Source organism: Schistocerca cancellata, chromosome 9 (genome assembly GCF_023864275.1).
Source record: "Schistocerca cancellata isolate TAMUIC-IGC-003103 chromosome 9, iqSchCanc2.1, whole genome shotgun sequence".
NCBI lineage: Eukaryota > Metazoa > Arthropoda > Insecta > Orthoptera > Acrididae > Schistocerca > Schistocerca cancellata.
Genome location: NC_064634.1, coordinates 263,421,154 through 263,435,643, shown reverse-complemented (window position 1 = coordinate 263,435,643; position 14,490 = coordinate 263,421,154).

Genomic DNA, 14,490 nt, shown 5'->3' with positions numbered 1-14,490 from the left:
ACAGCACAACATCCAGTCCTTAAGTGGAGAAAATCTCCTACCGTAGTCGGGAATCAAACCCGGGCCCCCGTGCGAGGCATTCCAACGCGCTGACATTCAGTTATTGGGGAGGACACCGCTTAATAGGAGAGAAGCTGTCACGAATATGATATCTGCCTTAGGGTTGATCATTAAAACAAAGATTTCTTTCAGTGTGTCGAGATCTTTCCACGAAATATCAGTCACCAACTTTCTCCTACGCAAGCTAAAATATATTTTTCTATGACTCCTACAATGCCAGAAGTGACCATTGTAATAAAATAAATCAATAAATTATACGCTAAGATCTAGATATCCATTTTTCCCAAGTGCTTTTCGAAAGTGAAATGGTACGGAAACAATCCGAAAGTGATACAAAGAGGTACTGAGAAAAAACGGTGTTTTGCACAAGTGGCGGACCTCACATCGAACAATTTTAACTGCAAACACGGCCAACACAAGGAGCTGCAAATCAAAATGATGGATACTGAGAGCCCTCTGCGAATACTTGAGCGTGAATTGGGGAGCATTCCATTACATGTAGTTTTGTGGATCACAAAGAACTTAAAAAAAGGAAACGAGTGAGATGTGCATTCAGATTGTAATAGGCTTTAATTTTTCATACTGACATAGAGACAGATGACTTACCTTTCATGTGAAATAAAATAAAATTTAAGAAGAATTCTCGCAGGCGAAATGACTTGGATGCTGATTATATTGCCTTTGTAGGCAATTATCTGTAGACGGAAGTTCAAAATGTAAAATTTAACCACGTATGTCAGTTGCTCTTATCTGTCATCAAGTTTACCAAATAATCAAATTGTGGGGCACTACGCGCTCTGCTCTGCCATTGGCCGACCTAGTGACGTCAGCGTGGAAGCAAGCGCTCACCAGCAGACCACGGCTTATGCACTTTTATTTATACCAGAATTCAGTTGCTCTTATCTGTCATCAAGTTTACCAAATAATCAGATTGTGGGGCACTACGCGCTCTGCTCTGCCATTGGCCGACCTAGTGACGTCAGCGTGGAAGCAAGCGCTCACCAGCAGACCACGGCTTATGCACTTTTATTTATACCAGAATTCGGATGTCTAAACTGCTTTTCTGCTGCTAAAATATTACAGTTAAAACTGATTAATTATTTTCTTTCGCTGCTTTCCTTACACATCGGTAAAATATCAGATCGCAACCACACTGACACATACTTAAAATTCGAAACCTCGGCTCATATAAATCAGAAACTATTCATTTAATCGCATTGAAATGAATTTACTTAAAAGCATAATTACTTTAAATTATCCTTATATAAAGAAAAACACAAGTTTACTCACCATTTCTCCTCTGCAGTGAAGCTGCGAAGCAGTGTTGCAAATATACAAAAGCGTTCGTAACATGTCTTGTAACACCATCACCATTTAGGGAGAAGTTTACAAACAGAATATCACACGCAACGACACTCTATATCCAATTGTCTGCCAAAAATGTACGTACCTATATACGAGTACACTACTTTTAATTGCAAAACAGTTACACTATGTAGTGAATTGATTACTTTGATGACATATGCCATTTTCTCCCTTTTTTCCTCTGAACTGCCTCAGATATTCTTGCTCTGTCTTTTGATGAAAGCCAGCGCAGACGAATAAACGTGCGAGTTCTAGCATATGTTTTAATTATTTCTTCGTGTATATTGGGGAACCGCTCACACAGCTTACTAACTATACTTCTTTCTGTAGACAAACTTTCACTGCCTTGGAGCTGAGTAAAAGTCAGCTCGAATTGGCTTATTGTCTCAAGCCAAGTTTCTGATGGCACAAGTAAGCTTCCCTTAGAAATTGTACACAGCCAGCTGACTGGTTTTCCCCTGGGACCGACATTAGCTCTTCAGTGGATGTGGCTAATGTTCTGTCGTACTGCCTGCACCGATAGGCTATATATCCGGCAAGGTACTGAAATCCCTCCACTCTACAGCCGGAACCCATGGATGCTGAGGAACTCTCATAATTTTCTGCTGTCATTTCTATCCCCTCAATTTCTTTCTGCCATTCAATCATCCACAGTGCTTCAGACATATCAGGAAGAATGCTGCAGTAACAAATGTTCCTTCTTCATCAGGTTCAACAAAGGAAGCATTAGACAGAGGAATATCGGAAGCATTTGCACTTATTGTTAAGTTGTTTTTACGTCTATCGGAGTTGGATGGTCATAAAAATGTGCCAGGCCCCATATAAGAGAAAAGAAGTTTTCGAGACAATCCTGATTCAGCCTGGCAGTAAGTATTTATTTGACATCGTATTCTCTTAAGTCACTGAATAGACCTAAAATTGACCGAATACACTTCATGAATCCTTTCGGAAAAGATAACAAATGCGTCGATGATCCAACGTGCATCCTCTCACAGCAGTTGTAGAACTTGTGCGTACATTGTTCTTGTGCTTCAAAATGAATTCCGAATCCACATGCCAGAGGTTTCTTACTTTCGGAGGTCCTAGAATTTAGGACATCTAAAGTATCGTCGACCAGCTGTATTCTTCTTCTGGCATTAAATACCGAATGGCCTGTGAAGTTGTGTAAGGTAGCAATTCGGCTGCTAAACGCACTCTCTGTCGGTCTCTTCCCTTAACAGTGATGTGTTGCTGGGTTAACTTTTGGCAGATTTTCGTTTAGTCTAAAGCCAAAAGTCTCTCAAACACGAATTTTGTCACTGCCTTATTTTCTACAATAATACCTTCATCCAGCAGATAATTCCTTAACAGCTTAAGAAAATGTGGGACATCAGCTAACACCCACATACGTTTCCGTGTGTCGCTAGGATGAGGGAAACAACTGTTTATGTGCATCGCGCCAAGCTCATTATAAACGCAAGCGTTTTTTGTTCCCATGTCTGCTACACAAGCTACAACCTTATACGAATTACTGTCTAAGGCGACAATAATTTCATTCAAGAGGGCAGCTGTCATGCGAACATCAAAATCAAAATACACAGGTTGTTTCCAACTTTCAAACAGTCCACGCACCATAACAACTAAAACCTAACACCCTGTCCTCTTGTTGATCATAGCAGATCCTACTCTCGATGTTCATTTCGTCGAAGGACAAAAAGCAAACACGTTGCCTGTCAGTGAATGTTTTTGCCTGCATTTTCATCATAATCAAAACATCTTTCAAAATGCCAAGACTGCAACTAAAAGAGCGGTTTATCCAGGCCCTCAACGTCGACACAGCTGGTAGAGGATACCCGATTTTTTTCCTCAGAAAATTATAAAATTTCCGAGATATAGCACGGAGAGTAATTGATTTACAAATGTATCCATTACTCCATCTAAGCCTTTTTGAGTCACTTAATAAACTTTTTATTTGATTGGGTGAAAATATTTTTCCCAGCACACGAGTAACTTCCCTAGACACAACAACCTCTTTATTAATTTCTTTCTCGCGCATCAGTCGTCGCGTTCTAGACAGCTGATTCCGAAGATCTTTATTCCTCGCTCGAAGTTGCACACACTTGTTTGTAAGAACAGCATTCCTTCTTTCTAATGCCGCTATAGTATTCATCAAAGTAACTTTATCTGTGTCTGAAAAAAAACTGTCATCTGTACTTGTGCTCTTATTATGATGTTTCTTATTTAGTGACAGCTTTTCGAGAGTTTCCAGAGGTCTCTTACTTAGTTCTCGTTTCTTATACCGTTTGGCTCTGTCTTCTGTTGCGGGTGACACATTGACAGTCGCACTACTCCACGGCAAATTGCACGAAGGAACTGCATCTGGCTTGAGTATTCTTTTTCGGGGCAAATTAAGCAATTCAGACTGTAAATCCCTTAAGTAATCTGTTCCTGCGAAATGGCGAGAGCATATTCGTGCATGCGTAACATTTACACTGTCTTTCCTACAACATTTCGACAACCATAGTTTTTGTAATGTTTCATTATGCAGGAAACTGTGATACATTACGTCGGTTCCCTTTGTGTTCCGGTTGTAGGAAAAACAGCCCGTAACAGCACGGCCTGGCATTGTAAAAATTAATTAAATAAATTCTCCAATAAGAATTTCACAGGACGAACCATAAACTATAGAGCTGGTGAACACAATGTTGATCCCGCTGTCCACTATCGCTAACTATTTCAGTTCCGAATCAAATATCAAATACAGCAAAAACCGTAACACTCCCGAATTTCGAATGTTTCCACTGTTGACCAAGTACCTCAGAAGAAAGAAATCCTTCAAACACAACACAACACAACAAAAACAGTCACACACAATTCGAACTGTGTACTGTTTGGCACAGCTGCTTCGACCGTCACATCATGCGCACAACTGAGAAAACACGTTGCTTTCTGCGCATCGCCTTCTGCGCCCCCCTGCCTGCCAGAAAACTGCCATGTGTGGAATGTAAGTCGTTGCACGTGTAAATGTCGGCTAGTAGTTCACTCTGGCAGGTAATGAAGCGTGGTGGTTGATCCTGCTGTTATAGCTCAGAATTACGGTTATTGTACATCTGTCTATGCTATGAATGTGAATGTGGGTGTGTTTTGGATTCAGATATATGTGGAAATTCGACTTCAGCGGTAGGGTAATGCTATATATACAGAGGAAGAAAAGTACACATTTGTAGCACCTATGCAAACATCCGTTGTGTTGCCACTGAAGAAACAGAAGAAGGTAGGTAACGAATACTAATTTGTCCACGTATCGATTGTTAGGGGTTCACTTTTTGGCAAATACCGTGCTTCGCGAAGTACGCCATGCTTGCGGCGTTAAACCGCCGCAGTCCGGAGCGATGCGTTTATTTAGCCGACCGTTGCTAATTAACCGTTGTGTGTAAGCGCCATTCACATGCCTGTTGTACACGAGTGAAGCCATACAGCCAGCAGGCTTAGGATTAAATGCTAGCGGACCCAGAAAGGGTATTCACCGCTCGGCGACAGCCTGTGTGGCAAATATTAACAACGTGATTATAATAACGACAGCCGCGGTACATGTTGAAAATTTACGAAATATTATGATATGCATGCCGCGGCGCTCTTTGTTTGGTTCGATATACGTGCGTGCTGCTCATGCCGGCGTGTTGTTTGACCGGTTTACAAAACGAATTTTTAATTCCGTTTAACAGCGCTGATAAAGATCCTATTTGGTTAAAAGTTAGAATGCACGCTGTACTGCACTGTGATTTCTTTGCGGTTAATGGTTGATGTAAAAGACAGAAAAGCGGGTAGGTGTTCCAAGGTTTGATTAAAATTCTTCTAAAGAAAGAGAAAAGCCCACACCAGCTGCAATCTGCAATCCAACGGAGATACGGAAAAATTTGTGGCGGACAGCGACCTGAACCCGGATTTTCTCCTAACTGCGAGCGGTCTCTTAACTTTTTCTTAGTTCAATTAATTGACTTTCGAGTTGTACCCATTCATCTCCTTCAATTATGGAGGCACAATACTACAGCGTATTGGAGACGATTTTCTTTTCAGTTACGGCCGGACGAATATTAACACAAAATAACACCCAGTCTCCAAGCGGACAAAATCACCGACCAATCCACGAATCGAAGCCGGGACCCTTCAGCTATCAATCTGCCGTACTGCCGACTTCTAAGCACGCATTCTGCATAACTCAAATTCCTCTGTACGGCACACTACACTGAGGTGACCAAAGGCATGGGGTACTTGCTAATATTGTGGCGAAAATCATTTTTCCCGGCCTAGTGTAGCAACTCGACATATCATGGACTCTACAAGTCGCACGCAGTCTTCTGCGCGAACATTGAGAAATGCCGTTCATAATTGCGGAAGAGTTGACGGTGCAAGACGTGCACGGAGTGACCTCGCGATTACGGACTATAAATGATCGATAGGATTCGTGTCGGGCGATCTGGGCAGCGAAATCTTTCGTTCTAAACTTTCAGAATGTTCTTCAAACCAATCGCGAGCATTTACGGCCCGTTGCGGTACTCGGGTCGGTCGTCTGCTGCCACAGCTTCCCCAGACTGTTCTAAAGTTGTCGTACATCTCACAATGATTTCTGCGTTTTTTTTTCACGCAGTGTTCCTTGTCTGTTAGCACTGACAACTCTACGTAAAAGCGTTGCTGTAAGTGAGAGGTATTTCAGCACATTGTTGATGCTGTGGATCTCGGAACGTTGAATTCCCTGTTGATTTCGGAAATGGAATGCCAGATGCGTGCTGCCCCATTCCCAACTACCTTTCCGCGTTCAATGTCTGCGGACGAGCCTTAACCACGGCGGAAACCTTTTCAAATGAATCACCTGCGTACAAATGACAGCTCCGCCAATGTACTCTTTTATTCGTTCATTTGTAAATATGCATACCGTTATTGCATGATATTGTCATTTCAGTACACAAGTGTAGTGTTCTCTCTCAGTTATCATCACTGCTCACAACCTCACCTGATTTTTGCAAGAGGTCGAACGATAGTTCATCCTCACTGAACGTCTCTCTACTTCCGTCAGGCACATATATTTTTTATATGTGTGGTGTCTGTTCTTTCAGGAAGAAGAGACATCACAGACATAAAAAATTAAATTCTTGTCTGTATGATAATCTCTTTTTTAGATTACGACAAAATTTCGCCTGCCGGCCTGGCGAGCAGTTCTACGTGCTTCAGTCTGGAACCGCGCGACCGCTACGGTCGCTGGTTCGAATCCTGTCCCAGGCGTGGATGTGTGTGATATCTTTAGGTTAGTTAGGTTTAAGTAGTTCTAAGTTCTAGGGGACTGATGACCTCAGATATTAAGACCCATAGTGGTCACAGCCACTTGAACAACAGTTCAGCTAACGTTACATATGGACATCCTCACAGTGACCATGCGTATATTCCAAGGCGACTGTTGTTGAAACTCCCTGTTCAGATGGAAGCTGCTTTTTTCATTCATTTGTACTTTAGTTTATTTTAAAATATATATACTGTAGTAAGAATGTACGTATTTACTCAGATATCGAAATTGTCTTCAAGCCATTTCCCTCACGACGTTTTATTCAATGAAATAGGTGCTCATCGTTCTCCATAGTGATTACGTAGGCGTCCGGAAAAAAATGCAACACTGTGAAGCACTGTCTTTAGCCAGGGCATAACTTTATACTCTGGGGTTGTAGCGCTAGTGATTCCTATGGCAGATTCATCAGCTGTCAGGAAGCCTTGTCTGTGAGCCCACTTTTTTGACACTGCAGGCAGAAACTGTGCTGGGTTTAGAGCGTGAAGAGTGTTTGTAACAGTCATTCTATCGTACAACCACGCCCCACAGACGAGAGCGCATTCATGATGAACAACGTCAGCTATTTGAGAGGGGTCTCATTGTGTAGCTTCGGGGTGATGGATGAACGCATCAACGGATTGCTGCATATGTTGGTCACACTGTACCAGTGGAACAGCAGTGGTCTGTGGGACATTCCCACAGCCCCATACCAGATTGCGGTCAAGATCGAGGCATTGTGCTGGCGGCGGTAGCTGACCGAACGTCATCCAGTGTAGAAATCCGGGCATTGGGAACGGTCCGCTTGCAGCAGGACTAAGATCACGTGTGCGTCGTGTCAGGCTACCACCGACACCACGGCACAGACATGCACGACTGCTCTGGTTGTAACAAACCCTACAACCCAGTGCTTCGTGTATCTTTCAGCTACTGTGTTTCATGAGTTCAAAAGCATTTTTTTAACTACATGTAGTTATGAATTTTGTCAGTAACTTGTGTTTATGAGAATGTAATTTGTGTTGAAAGAGTAAGTAAAGTGGAGGATCACGGCAAATGCCACTTCCGAAGTTAGAGGTAACTAAACTCATAAATCATCGGGATACTCAAGGGATGGATAAGTAAAAAATAATTATGTCAAATCGCGGCAGTACACACACTAGCAATGTGAGGGAAATTTGTATTGTACGAATCACAAAGAATGTATTTCGTGTAACGTAACATCATTGGTGCGAGAGTGCAGTGAGAGCGTAGATGAACTGCAAAGTATCTGTCACATGGTAGAGATGTGTGTTCATTGATATATTAAGAATTAGAGTTCTCACAGTGCATAGAAAAACTTGGACGTAGATTTAACTGAATGCAGTATTGTAATCAAATTTTCTAATTTTGTGAGAAAGTTTAGGTCTTTCTGTTCTCCCTTATAGAAAGGTAATGTGACATGAGGATGTAAGACACTTTGTAAACAGTAGAATGTATTCACAAATGAACCTGAAATACTGTAATCACTCCAAGCGTATCGAAGTTCATTATGATGTCTCTAAGTTCACGTAACTACTAACTTAACTCATACTGGCTGTAAAATGTATGTAAAAAACTGGAAACAAAAAATCTCTGATACTCGGTCGCTGTCTCAAATGAATTCAAAATAAAATGTCTTCCTTAAATTAACATCTTATGCTGCATGTGTTTTGCAACGAAAATTCTGCTATACTTTCTTCAGTGTTAATTTGTGGCCCTGCTCTGATTTCCATATTAGTTAGACTTGTTAATGTCAACGTGGACATTGCTGATAGTAAGTAATTTGAAAATGGTGTCAATGTAAAGCAGCTTCTATGACCACTGGAATTACTTATGGCAGCTTTGAGGAATATTCTCAACATTATAGCTACATTAGGTAAACCTCCTTCAAATTTAGTCTAAAAAATAAAGTTTAATAAACCCAGTGGGGAGGAATCAATAAGATTATCCTAAAGGCTGTTGTAGCTAGAAAAGAGCTTAAGCTTAAACGCTTCTCAGTCAATATTTTGAGGAACTTCGACGAGGTTGCATTCCTCATCAGCTACGAGCGACATTATTACAAGTCTGCCGAAGACACATTTTTGGGCTCTAGCGATGCTGGAAGCTAACGAATTTCAGTAGTAACTGTATCTAACGCAAACTAAATTTCTCGTTTTAAATCTTCGTCGAGTGATAAGCCTGCATCTCTACTTCCATTGCAAGAAATGTGAGTCCTCATAGTTCGTCTAAGAGTTTGAGTAGAAATACCAAGATCTTCACATGAACTTTTAGTCTAAATTGAAGCTTCGCCAAAGAATTCCTTTCGTTTCTCTTCCAATATGGCCTGGAAGGCGCTTATTTTTCGAACACACTAATGTACATTAACTTATTCCGTTTGCAAATAATATTGGGCATTATTCAATTCCCGCAGTAGGCCCTACTGGTGCTGAATGACTATATTAACAGAAATCTCTGATCCAGTTGATGTGGTTGCTGTTTTTCCTGCTAACGCAACTTTACCACATGTATCGGAAGCACCTGTAAGTGACAAATTCGTAGTACCAATTACAGGTGCTGGCAAATCATCAGTGTCGAGTACTTGTGCTGCTTAAACTTCTTCTTGGTCTTTAGTAGAACTAGCCACTGAAGAACTCACACCTGATGACCACGACATAGTCTCTGGTGCCTCGGACAGAGACTCGAACTCGGGACGTTTGCCTTTCGCGGGAAAGTGCTCAACCAACTGAGCTGCCCAACTACGACTCACGCCCTGTCCTCACAGCTTTACGTCCGCCAGTATCTCGTCTCCAACCTTCCAAACTTTACAGAAGCTCTCCTGCGAACTTAGCAGAACTAGCACTCCTGAAAGAAAGGATATTGCAGAGACATGGCTTAGCCACAGCCTGGGGGATGTTTCCAGAATGAGATTTTCACTCTGCAGCGGAGGCAAAGGTCCCGAGTTCAAGTCTCGGTCCGGCACACAGTTTTAATCTTCCAGAAAGTTTCATATCAGCGCACACTCCGCTGCAGAGCGAAAATCTCATTCTGGTTCACATACTTTTGCACATCCCCTTCATTTTTTGTGATATTTTCTCCTTACTCTTTTATTATTTCAGTACGATGCTCGACTTGCTCATACGCTTTTCTTGGTTACGTAGGTTATAAAATCACAAACCACGACAGCGCGTGTGTAGAATTAAAGTATTTATAGTTTAATATGTTTAAAAGAATAAATAACTGTCTACACTGGTAAAAACGCTAAGGCAATGAATGTTTAAAAATAAACATTCACCTTAACACTCCTATGCATTAGACAAATCGTATATAGTAGATACATTTGACTTAACAATAACGAACAATTTTAGGTGAAACTTTATCAAAGTATAAAATAAAAAATATTGACGCTGTCCATCTATTGTAAGTAACAAAATGGTTGAAGAAAGTAAATGTAGCCTGCTCACCGTTATATCTATGAGTTTGTTCAAGATCAATAAGATAAGAACTCAAAAATCAAAACGGGCACACTAACAGCAGATCGCGACTGGCGTCCATTTGTAAAATTAAAGAAAGTAATTAATTTATTTTGAATGAAACTTTGGACAAGCCGTTACTTGAATGTTTCGTCCATAAGGGACGGCTTTATGAAGACTGCGGTTATTGATCAATACAAATAAAACAATCTTTGGATCAGTCACTTGTTTATTTTCCCACCGTGCGTTTCGGTGCTTCACGCCATCGTCTAAAGGTGTGGAACTGTTTATTTACACAGCTAGTGTTGGTGAAGCTTTCGGACCTAATTTCACAGTAGCAAACCAAAAGCAACGTAGTTTATTTTGCGGCTTTTACTAATGATAAGAACTTGTTCATTTGCGAAAGCTACTTTAAAGATTAAAAAAGTTGGATCTCTGACAGTGAATTGTATTTACAAGGGCGGTAGAGGTGTAATAGGTCTGCATACTATTGCCTGATGTTTGTCCTCTCTACGCTACATTACATTTACGCTGTCGTTTCAAAGATGCTGTACATATGTTTGCATACATTGAATACAGAGGTAGAAATTTAAATGGTTTTTACAAAAATGTGATTTTTTTTCTTTTTTGATATATGAATGGGCTGTAACAGAATACTGAAAAGTCCAGAACTTAGTTGTTATTTTACATTGCTACATATACACTCCTGGAAATTGAAATAAGAACACCGTGAATTCATTGTCCCAGGAAGGGGAAACTTTATTGACACATTCCTGGGGTCAGATACATCACATGATCACACTGACAGAACCACAGGCACATAGACACAGGCAACAGAGCATGCACAATGTCGGCACTAGTACAGTGTATATCCACCTTTCGCAGCAATGCAGGCTGCTATTCTCCCATGGAGACGATCGTAGAGATGCTGGATGTAGTCCTGTGGAACGGCTTGCCATGCCATTTCCACCTGGCGCCTCAGTTGGACCAGCGTTCGTGCTGGACGTGCAGATCGCGTGAGACGACGCTTCATCCAGTCCCAAACATGCTCAATGGGGGACGGATCCGGAGATCTTGCTGGCCAGGGTAGTTGACTTACACCTTCTAGAGCTCGTTGGGTGGCACGGGATACATGCGGACGTGCATTGTCCTGTTGGAACAGCAAGTTCCCTTGCCGGTCTAGGAATGGTAGAACGATGGGTTCGATGACGGTTTGGATGTACCGTGCACTATTCAGTGTCCCCTCGACGATCACCAGTGGTGTACGGCCAGTGTAGGAGATCGCTCCCCACACAAATGATGCCGGGTGTTGGCCCTGTGTGCCTCGGTCGTATGCAGTCCTGATTGTGGCGCTCACCTGCACGGCGCCAAACACGCATACGACCATCATTGGCACCAAGGCAGAAGCGACTCTCATCGCTGAAGACGACACGTCTCCATTTGTCCCTCCATTCACGCCTGTCGCGACACCACTGGAGGCGGGCTGCACGATGTTGGGGCGTGAGCGGAAGACGGCCTAACGGTGTGCGGGACCGTAGCCCAGCTTCATGGAGACGGTTGCGAATGGTCCTCGCCGATACCCCAGGAGCAACAGTGTCCCTAATTTGCTGGGAAGTGGCGGTGCGGTCCCCTACGGCACTGCGTAGGATCCTACGGTCTTGGCGTGCATCCGTGCGTCGCTGCGGTCCGGTCCCAGGTCGACGGGCACGTGCACCTTCCGCCGACCACTGGCGACAACATTGATGTACTGTGGAGACCTCACGCCCCACGTGTTGAGCAATTCGGCGGTACGTCCACCCGGCCTCCCGCATGCCCACTATACGCCCTCGCTCAAAGTCCGTCAACTGCACATACGGTTCACGTCCACGCTGTCGCGGCATGCTACCAGTGTTAAAGACTGCGATGGAGCTCCGTATGCCACGGCAAACTGGCTGACACTGACGGCGGCGGTGCACAAATGCTGCGCAGCTAGCGCCATTCGACGGCCAACAGCGCGGTTCCTGGTGTGTCCGCTGTGCCGTGCGTGTGATCATTGCTTGTACAGCCCTCTCGCAGTGTCCGGAGCAAGTATGGTGGGTCTGACACACCGGTGTCAATGTGTTCTTTTTTCCATTTCCAGGAGTGTACATTCTTTTCTTTCCTCAACCATTTATAGCACGTAATTTTCACAAAGTAGCCAATATGCTTTCAAAAAGTTCAGGTCTACAGATATACAGTCGATATATTTTTGATAATTGATGGGAAAAACAAAGATGCTACCCAAGACATACTCCAAACATTCAAAGAAATGCAGAAGAAATTAAACCCATCTACAAACAGGAAATATATAACGCCATTAAATTCCTCGATTTAACCATCTACAATCAAGATAGCAAATATGTCTTCCAAATTTACAGGAAACCGACCTCCAAAGACATAAACAAACATGCTTCCTTCTGCCACCCCAGCATACACAAACTGACAGCTTACCGCTCAATGATCCCTAAATTGCTAAAAATCCCACTCACTGATAAGCTCCTCCAGAATGAAATAAAAATCATAAAACAAATGGCTGTAGGTAATGTGTATAAACCCACACTAACAGACAATTCAGTCAGAAAAATAAAAAAAGAAAATGAACAAATAACCAAGAACCAAGAAAATACACCAACAACATGCACTCTCTTCGCCACGCGGGGTTACATGTCACGGATTGCGCGGGTGTGTGTGTTGTTCTAAGCACAAGTTAGTTTAAGTTACTTTAAGTAGTGTGTAAGTCGAGGGAGCGATGACCTCAGCAGCTTGGGATCTTACGAACTCATGCACATTTGAAAATTTTTTTCATCCTCTTCATCGGTAAAATCTCCCGAAAAAATTGCCAATGTCTCCAAACGACACAAAATAAGAAATGCATTGCAAGCAAAAATATGCCAAGGCTTCCTTATAACGTCAAAGATAAGCAATAAAGATACATTTTCATCTCCTGGAATATATGAAATCATATGTAGTAAAAGCCTGGCTCAGCACATAGGAGAAACGGGCCGCAACTTCGATACCAGATTCAAAGAACACATCAGTGAATTCCGATACAACTCACCAAACAAATCTGCAATGGTCTCCCATATAAAATATAAGGGACATCCATTTGTAGAAAGCAACCTTGAAATACTACATATACTGAACAAATGACACAGAATAACTCTAAATGAAGAACTAGAGGTCTGTATGCACGGAAAGGAACTTCGGGAACATTGATTTAATGACAACAGTGAAACAGGCTAAACCAAATTTTTCAAGCTTTGAGAAAATATATAAATCATTTTCATAATTTAAAATTTGAATGCACAGCACTTAAAGTAACCACTACCATTCATCCCCTCAACAAATTAAAACTACAATACATCTGCATGATCCGTTGTAATCTTTTTATATATAAGAAATTAGAATAATAATAGAAGTGCGCGCATATCTATGATCAAGACTAGCTTGTCAACACTTTTAATCATAATTTAAAACAAAAGGAAAACATACTTATGTACATAACTATTCAATCATTATTTTTCTAACCAATTCTGCAGCGCATTCACATTAAAAAAAGAGAATGTATGTATAGATACTTAAGATAATAATAATAATTGTGCACAAGTCAGTATGCTGGTGCAGTCTATTTATATATTTAAACACGAAAAACACATTTTTGAGGAAACAATTTCCTCTTGTGTTTCTGTAACCAGTGTAAACAAACATATGTGTAACATGTGCAACATTTTTTAAACGGCAGTGTAAGTGTGATGTGCAGTGGAGAGGATATACATCAGGCAACTATAAGCAGACCTGTTACTACTCTACCAGACTTGTAAGTACAGTTTGTAATGTCTCTTGCAGCGGTTTCTCCGCGATATTTTCAGAAATTTTATAAATTATGTAACTCGGTACATATCTCGAAATATCTCTTCTTATCTTACCGATTATCAATGCAAAGTAGTTTCAAGCCCAATTATTCCTTGGAGCATCCATTTACTCCTTGGCATAGCTTCCCTGCTATCTATTTTTTCTCTTATGAAAAGAATGAGGACTTCTTGCCGATTAGTCGTAAAAGGAGGATGTATATGTATGTACTGTTGGGCTAGTCACCATCTTGATGAGATTCTGTATGAGATTGAATTTAATACATGAACTAAACTAAAGTAAGTGTGTTCGCGTATTATTTAACTGTTTATTATTGACAGTGTCTGCTTACTACGCAGTGTTGCACGGGATCAGTGGGGAACGTATGATTTACACTGGACGAACCTGCCATTTTGTATGCTCAAGATATCCAGTTAT